The following is a 14,809-nucleotide window of genomic DNA, read 5'->3' as shown; positions in this document are numbered from 1 at the left end:
ACGGGTGTTAAAATAATAATTTCGTGGCCCGTTAAACCCGTAATTACCAACACAGTACCTAAAAATCCAAGTTTAAGGTTCTGGAATTTACAAAACAGGCCCTAGGGGTATTCTGGTAATTTCCAGCAGCTGTAGGGACCCCACACGCGCCCTCACGCGCCTCCCAGAGCCTCCCCACGCGCAGCCCAACCTTCCCCACTCTCCCACGCGCCTCCACGCGTGTCTGGCATCAGCCACGCGCTCCCACGCGCGCGCACGCGCTGCCACGCGCGCACTAAGGGTGCCTTGCTGACGTGTCACTTCCTGGTTGGTTGGCTGCATCCGGATTCCGTACTCGCGTCACACCGGATCATCTCACCCTATCTTCCCTCCATCCAACGCCCACAGATCCGGGTGTACCGCGGTATCATGGACCGCGATGCACCGGATCAATCAGACTCCACTAATGGCCAGGATGCGCGCGTACACCCTCCTATGGTGCGCCGCGTTGCACCGGATCACTCCGGTCGTCTCCCCCACTGCCGGCGACCGGAAAACTCGCCGGAAGGTCGCCGGAAATTGCAGAAAATGCCCGGAAAAATCTAGAAAATTCTAAAAAAATCCCTAAAGTCTTATTTAATTATTTTTAGCCATTATTAATTTCATAGGACATTAAATAAATATATACCATCCTATATAATTAAAATTCCATTAATTTAATAAAATAAAATTAATAATTTATTAACCTCCAAACCTTGGCTCTATGCATAAAAATAAGCTAAACAATTAATTTATTAATTCAAAGGGGAAAAGTAGATAATAACTTGCCTTTTTGGATTTAAAATAAATCCGCCGGTCTGCGCGTAGTCGGGTAAAATTGCCTACACCGGTCCAAGCTTCTTTCTCTTTCTCTTTTCCTTTCACTCTTATAAAATAGCTCTCTAGAATTTATACTTTGCTTCTAACTCCCTTTTATTTTTTTTTCTAAGGCAAGCTAGTTAATTTATAGACAAAATATATAATATAAATATTACAAATATCTAATTTATAATAACTTCTCACCCATTTCTCATATTCCTACCTATATGGCTTTAATTCCAACCATAACCATTGATGCAATCCTATCCTAATCTCTAATTTCATCATGACTTTGGTTTAATACTATTATTATTATTATAACTATTATTATTATTATTACTAATATTATTATTAATAAACTTTTATTATTATTATTATTATATTCTTATTATTATTATTATTAAACTAATATAATTATTATTATTGTTATTACAAAATAATATATTATATCATCATAATACTTGATAACACAAATATAATACTCTAATTAACTAATATTGCTTAATTAAACATAATTAAAATAATACATGCACAATTAAATGAATGAATTTACTATTTTAACATACACAATTAATTTACATGCACAATTAAATGAATTTAATAAAATAATGTAGTATGCACAAATAAATAAAATTAATTAACCTAACACAAAATTAATTTAAATACATTCTTTAAAATTACGGGGTATTACATTCTCCCCCCCTAATAAAGGAATTTCGTCCCCGAAATTCACTACATACCTGTCTTAAAAAGTTCTGGATACTTGGCACGGATAATATCTTCCCGTTCCCAAGTAGACTCTGTAGCATTATGATGACTCCACTGTACACGTACTAATGGAATAGTCTTCGTGCGCAGTATCTGATTCCTACGATCGAGAATACAGTAAGGTTGTTCCAAATAGGTTGCATCGGGTTGCAACTCAATCTCACCCACATCAATGTGTTGGTATCGATCTTCATCCCGTAGAAATTTTCGCAGCATAGATACATGAAAAACATTATGTACCCTATGAAGATTATCTGGTAGAGCCAGACGATAAGCTACTGCCCCAATCCGATCTGTAATCATAAAAGGACCCACAAAACGAGGCGATAACTTACCCTTTGACCCAAACCGCATTACTCCCTTCATGGGAGAAACCTTAAGCAAAACCTGATCACCAACCTTAAACTCCAAAGCACGAGTTCGACGGTCAGCATAACTTTTCTGTCTGCTTTGAGCTGTACGCATCCGATCCCTAATGATAGCGATCTTTTCTGACGTGTCCTTAATAAATTCAGGACCCAGAAAGTTGTTCTCACCAACTCCAAGCCAACAGACAGGAGACCTACACGGTCTGCCGTACAAAGCCTCAATGGTGCCATACCAATAGTTTTCTGATAACTATTGTTATAAGCAAACTCTGAAAGCGGCAAATATTCCTCCCAATTGCCCTTAAAATCAAGAACACATGCCCGCAACATGTCTTCTAAAATCTGATTAACTCGCTCAGTCTGTCCATCTGTTTGAGGATGATAAGCAGTGCTAAGATAAAGTTCTGTACCCAAAGCCTGCTGAAAGCTCCTCCAAAATCCCGATACAAACTTCGGATCTCTATCTGATACGATGGACAATGGTACTCCATGAAGTTTCACCATTTCTGCAATATACAGCTTAGCATACTGTTCTGACGTAAAGTTTGAACGAACAGGCAGAAAGTGAGCGGACTTGGTCAATCTATCAACAATGACCCAAATAGAGTTGTGATTATGCTGTGAAGTAGGTAATCCCTCTATAAAGTCCATGGAAATACTTTCCCATTTCCACTCTGGTATGGGAAGTGGCTGTAACGATCCTGGCGGTCTCTGATGATCAATCTTAATCATCTGACAGGTGCTACATTTAGAGACAAAGATAGCTATATCTCTTTTCATGCCGGCCCACCAAAACTGGCGTTTCATGTCCTGATACATCTTGTCTCCCCCTGGATGTACAGAGAACTGAGAAGTGTGTGTCTCTCTCATCACAACATTTCTCAAATTATCAGCTGAAGGCACAATTAAACGTCCCTTGTACCTCAATCCTCCATCAGTCCCTATAGAATAAAAAGGAACATCTCCGGAGGCTAACTCCGAAACCCGATCAATACACTGTTGATCTGAGAGTTGCGCTTGAATGACCTGATGAATGATAGAAGGAGTTACTACCACACATGCCATAAAAGCGTCTGCTAACTCATCAACCGTCTTCAAAGCATCCCACTCTGTTGTAAACGAAGCTGAAAGGCTGACATAGGGTCGGCGACTGAGTGCGTCTGCTACAACATTCGCCTTCCCTGGATGATACTGTATAGAGAAGTGATAGTCTTTCACGAACTCCAACCATCTGCGCTGTCTCATATTCAGTTCCCTCTGTGTGAACAAATACTGTAGACTCTTATGATCGCTAAACAATCGAAAAGTCTCCCCCAAAAGATAATGTCTCCAAATACGCAAGGCAAAAACCACTGCGGCGAGCTCTAGGTCGTGAGTCGGGTAATTAAGCTCATGAGGCTTAAGCTTCCTAGACCCATAAGAAACTGGTCGCTCTTCTTGCATCAACACACAACCCAAACCCTTCAGAGAAGCGTCGGTAAATACTAAATACTCGATTCCACTCTGAGGTGTGGCTAAGACAGGTGCAGAAGTTAACTTACTCTTTAATTCAGCAAAAGCAGCCTGACAAGAATCATCCCATACAAATGGTACATTCTTCTTAGTCAAATGAGTAAGTGGACCCGCAATTTTGGAAAATCCCTGGATGAACCGGCGATAATACCCCGCTAATCCCAGAAAACTGCGAATCTCTGTCGGTGAGGTAGGCTGTCCCCACTCCATAACGGCCGCAACCTTGGCTGGATCTACTGCTAACCCTTCTTCTGACACTACATGTCCCAAAAATTTGACCTCTTTCTGCCAAAATTCACACTTCTCAAACTTCGCAAACAACTGATGTTCTCGAAGTGTCTGCAATACTGTGCGTAAATGTCTGGCATGGTCCTTCTCCGACTTAGAGTAAACCAGAATATCATCAATAAAAACAATGACAAACTGATCTAAGTATTCTCTGAATACTCTATTCATCAAGTCCATAAAGACAGCTGGAGCGTTCGTTAAACCGAAAGGCATAACACGAAACTCATAAGATCCGTACCTTGTGAGGAATGCTGTCTTTGGAACATCTTGTTCTCTGACTCGTAGCTGATGATAACCAGACCTCAAATCGATCTTTGAGAAGTAAGTAGCTCCCTTCAACTGATCAAACAGGTCATCAATTCTGGGCAACGGGTACTTGTTGCGAATAGTGACCTTGTTCAGTTCTCTGTAATCAATACAAAGACGAAGAGATCCATCCTTCTTCTTTACAAACAGTACTGGTGCTCCCCATGGTGAAGTACTCCTGCGAATAAATCCCTGGCTGAGCAACTGTTGAATTTGATCTTTCAACTCTCGCATCTCCACTGGTGCCATTCTGTACGGTACCTTAGCAATAGGCGTAGTGCCTGGAGCTAAATCAATAACGAAGTCTATCTCTCGACTCGGTGGCAAGCCTGGAATTTCCTGGAATACATCCTGGAATTCCTGTACTACCGGGATGCTGTCAAGAGATACCGCAGTCGCTTCCTGTGAGTCCTCCTCAAGAACGAATAAATAAGTGCTAGGCCCTCTATCAGGTTGTGGTACAACAAGAAGATACATCTCCTGTCCTGGTATAGAAAATACAATAGACTTTTCGTAACAGTTAACCTGAGCATGGTACTGAGATAACCAGTCCATCCCAAGTATAACATCATACGAATGCATATCTAACACTAACAAATTTGCAAGAAATCGAAGCCGGCCCATATCTATAAGGATATCACCGCTATACTCTCGTAAAATTGCGCCAACTCCCAATGGTGTATAAATATTAAGAGGTTGGTCACATAACTGAGTCGTCATACCAGATAAGATAACAAAAGATCTAGACACAAAAGAATGTGATGCACCAGTGTCAAACAGTATACGAGCAGTTCTACCATGTATAGAAAACATACCCTCAATAGCCTGAGGAGCCTGCGCATTATGTGGCATGAAGTTATAAACTCTGCCATGATGCAATTGCTGTGGAGGTTGTCCCGGAGGAAATGGTGGTGCTGGAAGTGCCGGAAAATTCTGAACTTGCCCACGTGGCATCGGTGGGGCCGGTAGAGGTAACGGCTGATTAGGTCTCGGCTGCCCATACTGTCCCTGCTTAGCTTTGGGACACATCTTGGCCGGATGCCCAATCTCTCTACAGTGATAACAACGTCCCGTAAAAGGACCTGCCTGCCTTCTCTGTTGATTTCCCGACCACTGTTCCTGTCCGGTCTGAGGTATCCCACCTTGTCTACCCTGATTAGGGACTCCATCCCTCTGCACATCTAGGTTTCCTTTGTTTTTCTTCCAAGGTTGATGTCCTTGAAATCTGCCCCGATCATTGGACTTGGCACCACTGCTGCTTCCTTTCTCCACTGTCTGGTAGTCTCGGTTAGTCCGTTTATCTCCCTTGGACTTCCGGTAATCACTCCTCATCTGGCAGTGCTGTAAGGCGGCATTAACCACCTGGATATAAGTAGTATATGCCGGACTACCTAAGATCACCACTTTAATCGGCCATATTAACCCCTTCACAAAGCGGTCTCTCTTCTTTTCTTCCGTATTGACCTCCTCTGGTGCAAATAATGACAAATTAATGAACTTCTGTTCATACTCAGCCACAGTCATCTCTTCCTGTTGCAGATCCAGAAATTCGGTCTTCATCGCTGATCTTACTGACATAGGAAAATACTTGTCGTCAAAGCGAGTCTGAAATTCAGCATACGTCAATCTGGTCCTCTCATCGACAGTAGTAATAGACTCCCACCACTGCAATGCATTGCCTATCAGCATAAACGTAGCCAGCATCTGTTTCTGCACTTCGGTACAGATTACCATCCGAAGATGACGCTCGCTCTCCTGTTTCCACTGATATGCTAACAAGATATCTGTGGATCCCGCAAATGTCGGTGGATTTCCCCGGATGAACGAGTGACGAACTTTGTCCCATGACATCGGCTGTGCCACTGGTTCAGGAACAGGTACTATCGGAGGAGGTTGCTGGTTTCGTAGAGCAGATGCTACTCCTGCTGCTACTGCTCGTGCAATGATATCAGCAACTTGAGGAGAAAATTCCTGATTCTCATTTTGAGTTGGGGAAATACTGCGATGACGATTCGCATTCCTTGTCCCACGCCGAGACATCCTTCTATTAAATTTAGAAAAATCTAACGTCAGTACATTATAATGGACCGACTAAAAGAATACATAGAACCCTAATACTTAGGCTCTAATTATCAGAATACACAACGCGGAAGTATAGTAATCACAGATCCCTAAGACACTCGAACCTGGAATGCTCTGATACCAACTGTAACACCCCCACATTTTCCACGCATAAGTTGATCAAGCTTATACACGAAAAACGAGGGATATCAAAAACAATTGGCAATATACAAGCATGGAATACAAAATGATGGAAATAAAAGAATTTAGACAGGAAAGAAACATTAAATAATACAACATCCATCCATCCTTTATTTAATACAGTACTTCATTACAACTTGGAAATCCTACGTCAGGGATCCCTAAATATAACCCTGAGAGTTCAACGTCAAAAGTAAATAAAAACTGAAACTGAAATACTACATAAAACTTCTACCCTGCACTGGATCGTAGGAGTAGATGAGTTCGGATGATGGTCCCACACTGCTAACCTCAGCCTTGAAACGGATACTGACCGTATCCTGAAATAACAACAATGGTGGGTCAACCCCACGAGCAAGTCCTCTCTACTATGACCCAAATCAGAGAATCAAATAAATTAATCATTATGAATCGGATGAGTACTATATCTGTATACATCCTACGGGAACTATCCGATGTATAACATGACCTCAACCAGAATAGACGGTGATCACTTAGACTCACACTAGGTGGTTAAGTGTCGCCTTTCCCTACCCGGGAAATCAGCTATTATACATGGTGCACGGTACTGACAACACAGACTATAACGAACTACACAGTGATAACACCTCGCAAAGTACTGATGAATATACTGAGCATATAAATTAGGCAACACATGCCAACAATATTAATAAAGATACCGAGAATGTCAATTTAGGCAACACATGCCAATAATATTAATAAATATACCAAGTATGTCAGTTAGGCAACACATGCCAATAATATTAAACCACATACCCCGACAGCCACACATCTGTCTATTGCAACGAATGCATAAGGTATAAATGAGTCTAAACTTATTAGCCAGCTCATATGGTTCTATATGGCAACACATCCATATAATATAAATGCGACATAATTAAACAGTCCATTTATTTCCTGAAATGCACACAGCATAATAATCATGGTTTATATATCAATTAACAGTATAAACATCCTATAAGATATCATGGATAATTTATCTGACTAAAACCATGGCCTTATTTAATTTAACAGTAATGTTTGATACCATTAAATACGATAATAACACTATTTATATTTAACAATGTCGTTAAATAAATCACATTAGTATCCGTACTGCGAACGAGCCAATAAATGCTTAGAAAAGATTAATCGGCCATAAGAATAAGTAACGGGTGTTAAAATAATAATTTCGTGGCCCGTTAAACCCGTAATTACCAACACAGTACCTAAAAATCCAAGTTTAAGGTTCTGGAATTTACAAAACAGGCCCTAGGGGTATTCTGGTAATTTCCAGCAGCTGTAGGGACCCCACACGCGCCCTCACGCGCCTCCCAGAGCCTCCCCACGCGCAGCCCAACCTTCCCCACTCTCCCACGCGCCTCCACGCGTGTCTGGCATCAGCCACGCGCTCCCACGCGCGCGCACGCGCTGCCACGCGCGCACTAAGGGTGCCTTGCTGACGTGTCACTTCCTGGTTGGTTGGCTGCATCCGGATTCCGTACTCGCGTCACACCGGATCATCTCACCCTATCTTCCCTCCATCCAACGCCCACAGATCCGGGTGTACCGCGGTATCATGGACCGCGATGCACCGGATCAATCAGACTCCACTAATGGCCAGGATGCGCGCGTACACCCTCCTATGGTGCGCCGCGTTGCACCGGATCACTCCGGTCGTCTCCCCCACTGCCGGCGACCGGAAAACTCGCCGGAAGGTCGCCGGAAATTGCAGAAAATGCCCGGAAAAATCTAGAAAATTCTAAAAAAATCCCTAAAGTCTTATTTAATTATTTTTAGCCATTATTAATTTCATAGGACATTAAATAAATATATACCATCCTATATAATTAAAATTCCATTAATTTAATAAAATAAAATTAATAATTTATTAACCTCCAAACCTTGGCTCTATGCATAAAAATAAGCTAAACAATTAATTTATTAATTCAAAGGGGAAAAGTAGATAATAACTTGCCTTTTTGGATTTAAAATAAATCCGCCGGTCTGCGCGTAGTCGGGTAAAATTGCCTACACCGGTCCAAGCTTCTTTCTCTTTCTCTTTTCCTTTCACTCTTATAAAATAGCTCTCTAGAATTTATACTTTGCTTCTAACTCCCTTTTATTTTTTTTTCTAAGGCAAGCTAGTTAATTTATAGACAAAATATATAATATAAATATTACAAATATCTAATTTATAATAACTTCTCACCCATTTCTCATATTCCTACCTATATGGCTTTAATTCCAACCATAACCATTGATGCAATCCTATCCTAATCTCTAATTTCATCATGACTTTGGTTTAATACTATTATTATTATTATAACTATTATTATTATTATTACTAATATTATTATTAATAAACTTTTATTATTATTATTATTATATTCTTATTATTATTATTATTAAACTAATATAATTATTATTATTGTTATTACAAAATAATATATTATATCATCATAATACTTGATAACACAAATATAATACTCTAATTAACTAATATTGCTTAATTAAACATAATTAAAATAATACATGCACAATTAAATGAATGAATTTACTATTTTAACATACACAATTAATTTACATGCACAATTAAATGAATTTAATAAAATAATGTAGTATGCACAAATAAATAAAATTAATTAACCTAACACAAAATTAATTTAAATACATTCTTTAAAATTACGGGGTATTACAATTGTCTTCCCATATAATATTATACTATCACTAAACTACAATTAAGCCATTGAAATTAAACTAATTCAACTAAGAATGAGATACAATCCATCAAAATATGAGCATGAACCATATAGAGAATCACAAGAACATTCCTTTAAGCACTATGTTTTGACAACCTCTAAATTTATGGCATCAATACACCTAGACATGCACCAACAATACAAAATCTAGAAACAAGAATATGAACATCAATTCTAGCATACATAGACATATGAATAGAATGAAATGATCAATTGGAAGCATTAAACCACACAAATCATTGATTAAACAAGATCTATATATATCAAAGTGTCAAAACATTAATTACAACACTAATCCCTCAATAATACACAAGATTAAGATATAAAAAGCATGCTTTGGGCTAACTCTAGCCCCAAGAGGATGTCTAGCCACTCATAGTGAGTATGCTTCAACCCTCAAGGGCTAACTCCATGGAAGAGGTTTGCTCCTTGTTGATGAAGATTTCCAATGTTGTCTCTAGCCTCCTCCTTCTCCTCTAAACTTCCTCTCCAAAAGATGATATCAAAATTAATGTTGGCTCCCTTTGAAAAAGTAATCCTTATCCTTATATAGGTAGGTCAAAATGACACCCAAAATGAGCTAGGGTCGTGCACACAATATTCCCTAATGATTGGATAAAGGACAACTTTCAATGAGATGGAATTTTAACTTTTTCGCACTGGAGGAAGTTCGATCGATCGAAAGGAAGTGAGATCAATCGAAAGTAAGTGAGATCGATCGAACTTAGGCTGAATCGATCCAACTGGCTGAGCTTTTTGGAAAAAGACAAATCCGAGATATTTATGGGAGATATTTATGGAAAAAGGACAAAAGTGGTTGGTAGGTGGTACAGCTGTGGATAGGATCAATCATTTGGATAAGGACAAAGGTGTTCGATCGATCGAAGAATGATGTTGGATCGATCGAACTTTTGGACTTAAGTGCTTTGGGTTAAGGCTTGGATCTATCTTGAAGTGCTGAAATCGATCAATGTTCGATCGATCGAACCTTGGACTTGGATCGATCGAACTTGCTGCTTTGCTTCATTTTGCTTCTTTCTTCCTCCACTTTGCTCTTTTCTTTGTTTAATCTCAGAATTGCTTCAATTAAGCTCTTATTTGGCTGAGTTAACTTATTTTCGGGATAAGTGCCTGAAAATGGAAATAATACGAAATCAATCTAAAATGGTAAAGTAAGATAAATAAAGGTACTAGAATGCCTAAGCTTAAGGGGTTTAAATACGCATTTTTCAGTGCTCATCACACCCCCAAACTTAAATATTGCTAGTCCCTAGCAATGAACTAGAAAGTAAAGGAATGAAATGAACAACTATACAACTATAAACTAGAAAATAATAAATGGATAACGCCACTTTCGTAGGGAACACGATTGCACTTAGCACATGCAACATGCCTTTTAAACCCCTAGGTTACCCTAAGTGGACGAGTGAAGTCTCGTGAGGGTTTCCAGAAATGGTACCCACAAACATTAAGCTCAGTTTTTCAAAAGAGGTACCAATATTGCAAACAAGTATTGGGAGAAAACTACCTTAAGTATGCAATTTTTCAATCATTTCCAAGCAATCTCCCAAAATCTCAACATCAAGCAAGCAAGTATGGTCCTCCATACATCAAAAAAATGATCATGCAAATCAAAACAACTCTAGAATTCTTTTGAGTGGACCGATATCAATGTGTTGTTATCTTAGCCAACTAAAGAATTAATCACATTCTTACCCTCAAACTAGCACACAAATCTAGTATCGATCATCAAAACAAAAAGTGGACCTTTTATTAAAGCTTTATTGTTCTAGGTGCGCTTATTCTTTTCACTCATTTTTTTTTTTTTTTTTTTTTAGGATCAAAGATGGAAGCATAGTGCAATGTATTGATCTATTAAGCTTTCTAGCAATTCATGAGATCGAGCGTTAGGTCAATGACTCCCAAACCAGACAGCTTTAGGGCACTAGGTATTCAAACACCCCTACGGACTTACAAGCTCAAATCAACTAGGCTACAAATCAAGACAACAACCATCTAATCATTTCCCACTTCTCACCTTTTGGGAGAAGTCCTCACTTTTTATTGCTTCTTTTTTTTTTTTTTTTTTTTTTTTTTTTTTGCAAGTTCAATTATTAACCTACAGTTTGGACCCTCCACCTTTCGGCGAGAGAAGTTCAGTGCTTGATGAGGCTAGAATCCTGGCTACTTAGTGAAAAGGGGTTGTTATCCATATTTATCAAGAATGAAAACTTTTAATGCACTATTAGTTCAATTGGGATATAACCAATTCAATAATTAACAAAGCATGTACCCCATAAATGAATGCTAGTGTGCACTTGTGCTAGTGTAGAAGACTAGAGTGAATCTCAAAACAATCACAAAATCAAGATGATGTGGACCACAAATGCAAGCAAGATATCAATCTTTCAAAAAATTTACTCCTAAATGGCATTCATAAGGCATACAAGGAGTATTGGACTCTCAAGTCAAGCAATTTTTAAATTTTAAGAAATATAGTCCTCAGAAGATCAAAATCATAGCTAGGTATGGACCAATCATAGAAATATCCCTCAAATACACGAGTCATGCTAAAAGTTTGGATTTAAAACTATCACTGTAGAGCACCATTTCCCCCAAACTTAAATGGCACAATGTCCTCAATGTGCAAGAGAACAAAGGAAAGATTATACCAGTGCAACTAAGCAAGAATGATCGGGACTGAAGTATCCGAAGTGGGTGGCATAGCCCCCCCAAACTTGGAATGAACTGTAGTCCTGAAAATTGGCACTTGGATAAACTTATCAGATAACAAAATGGGATAATCAGTGCACAGTGGTCATGCAAATGTAAATGGGATAAACAGATAACGAAATGAGAGAGGTATAAGGGTGGTCCTGGAAATTGGGTAGCACTCTCTCACTTAAGTCACTATGATGCACCTGATGGAGTTAAAAGGATAGCTGTATCAATAAAAGCATACGACATCCATCATAGATAAAAACAAAAATTAAGTGCAATATATCCAATGTCAAAGTCGACAGACCTGGCTGCAAAAATAATAGTATCACAAGTGTAGTAGATGCACAACATATATAGAGAGCATAAAGAGATAAAGAGACTGGAAGTCTCAGGCAGAGGGAGCTCCACGGATCTCCCTGGCTAAGTCATCAATGGCAGTCAAGATCTCCGTACGAAGGCGAGAAATGTCAGCTTTAATGGCAGCCATCATATTTAGACGAAGGGTAGCAAGGTCGGCTCTAAGGGCAACCAGCATATCCTCTAAACTCCGAAGGTGCTCTTCTAAGTGACATGTCTGATCATGAGCCTCTGGTGTGGCTGAATTGGAAGAGCTGTCATTCTTAGTCATGATCTGCAAAAGGAAATCTTGTAATGGGAGTGAGTGCTAGAATAAATAATTGAAAGCATAATAGAAACATGTATGTCAAATAAGATAGACAAAATAGAGATGGCATGAATCTATGCAGGTGATGGGATGTGAAGCATGCTAAGCAATATAAGTATGAATTGCTTCCAATGTGGAATATCACAGGCATTGATATGATAGCATGAAGTGAATACCAGATAAATGAAGTGTGTATGTGAAATTCGATCGATCAGAAAAGAAGTGAGATCAATCTCATAGATTCGATCGATCTAAAACACAAGTTCGATCGATCGAATTGTGTTACGTGAAAAACAAGGAATCACAGATCTGTGACTGTGGAAGCAAGGGACCCACATGAACATGTTCCAGGGCCCAAGTACATAACAAACATCAATTCCAATCACCTGGAATGGTTCACACTCCCAAAAATCAGAAAAACTCATGACAATGGACCTGGCATAAAGATGGATATAGACTTATGTACACGAAAGACTTAAAGCTTCATCCATAGCCACTAATCTTCATGAAAATTTGAACAAATCAGACACTGAAAGCATATTCTTAGCAAAGCAATGTGTGAAGACAGCTCTAGGGTCTTGGATCTTACCTTGAATCGAAGAGAGGAGGGATGGACTGCGAAAAGGAGGAAGATCCAAGAAGAGAATAAAATAGTATCATTAATTCTGTTTAAAGATGTAATACCCCTAATTTTAAAAAGGATATTCTTGGTATTTAATGGTATTTAATTTATTATTTAAGTGCATTTTATTTGATTATGTGTCATTATTTTTTTTATTAGGTGCTTAATTGTTTTCTTTTGTGGTGATTTAATTTATTTCTTTTGTGGTGATTTAATTTATTTAAATGATATTTATTTTTAGTTATTTGATTGGAATTACTTGTTAGTGTTTTAATTGTTTAAGTGGCATTAATGGTTTAAGTCTAATTGGTTTAGTTATTTGATTGGAATTACTTGTTAGTGTTTTAATTATTTAATTGGCATTAATGGTTTAAGTGTTATTGGTTTAATTGGGTTTACTAATTATTATTTTGTTCAATTAGATTATTTGTTAAGTATTTAATGGTGAATAGGGTAATTAGGTAAATACATCTAACTAGGGTTTTAATTACAGTATAAATTAGGGTTTTATATTATAACCGTCGTAGGTTTCTACGTTAATTGGATGGGCCGGTTAGGATTGTGAGTTGGACTTAAATGAACCTAGAGTTTAGAAAAACTCTATAAGTATAAGGTAGACGTTTGTGTAGGGTTTTTTTAAACAAAGCACACGTTTTGTGGAAGTGGAGAAGGAAAAACGCAGTTTTTCACATTCTGCCAAGGTTTGATCAAAGCACCGATCCCGCTTCGTCCGTGGTCCAATCGAGCTGAATTTTGGAAGAGAGGTTCACGACTCAGTGACGCACAATCTGAACGGTGGAGATCAGAGTTTGACCTCAGGAACAGTGATTCGTACTCGTGAACAGTAACTGGGTTGCATAGGTTTTTTTTCCATTCTGCCCAGATTTCATCAAACATCCGATCCCGCTTCGTCCGTGGTCCGATCGAGCTAAATTTTGGAGGAGAGGTTCACGACTCAGTGACGCACAATCTGAGCGGTGGAGATTAGAGTTTGACCTCGAGAACAGTGATTCATACTCGTGAACAATAACTGGGTCGCACAGGTTTTTTCCATTCTGCCCAGATTTCATCAAACATCCGATCCCGCTTCGTCCGTGGTCCGATCGAGTTGAAATTTGGAGGATAGGTTCATGACTCAGTTTCGCACAATCTGAACGGTGGAGATCAGATTTTCAGTTCAGGAATAGTGTTTCGTACCCGTGAACAGTAACCGAGTTTTGGAACTCGCCGGGATTTTTTAAGAAGACGACGTTGAAACTTTGAACAAAAGTTTCTGAGGCAAGATTCTATCCTTACTCTTTCCCTTAGGCTTCATACTCTTTGCACTCTTAAATGATTTTAGGATTAATGAAGATTAAACCAAACTAAAATGATATCTGTTTTGCTATGAAACTGGTAGTTACAGTAGTGTTGTATGCTTGTTCAACCTAGACTAAGCATGTTTGTGGATGCATTGTGGTTCTGTGGTTCACGTTCTTCCTTACCACTGCTAGTATAAATTATTGGAAGGATGGGTCTAGATGATAGCTATCTTAACTTCTGTAATAGCAACTGTTGGAACTTAAATACTAGGAGGATTTGAGTTTAACACTAGATCGGTTTTGTGGAACACTATAATTTGAGCATGTCTACATACATACTGTGAATATTGTTTTGATGCTTACATTATCACGGTTAGTATCAACTGTGGAGGTTAGGA

The sequence above is a fragment of the Cornus florida genome, unplaced genomic scaffold (genome assembly GCF_030987335.1).
Source record: "Cornus florida cultivar Cherokee Brave unplaced genomic scaffold, ASM3098733v1 CherokeeBrave_3.0.0_Hap2_Chr11, whole genome shotgun sequence".
Lineage (NCBI taxonomy): Eukaryota > Viridiplantae > Streptophyta > Magnoliopsida > Cornales > Cornaceae > Cornus > Cornus florida.
This window is presented reverse-complemented; position numbering follows the sequence as displayed.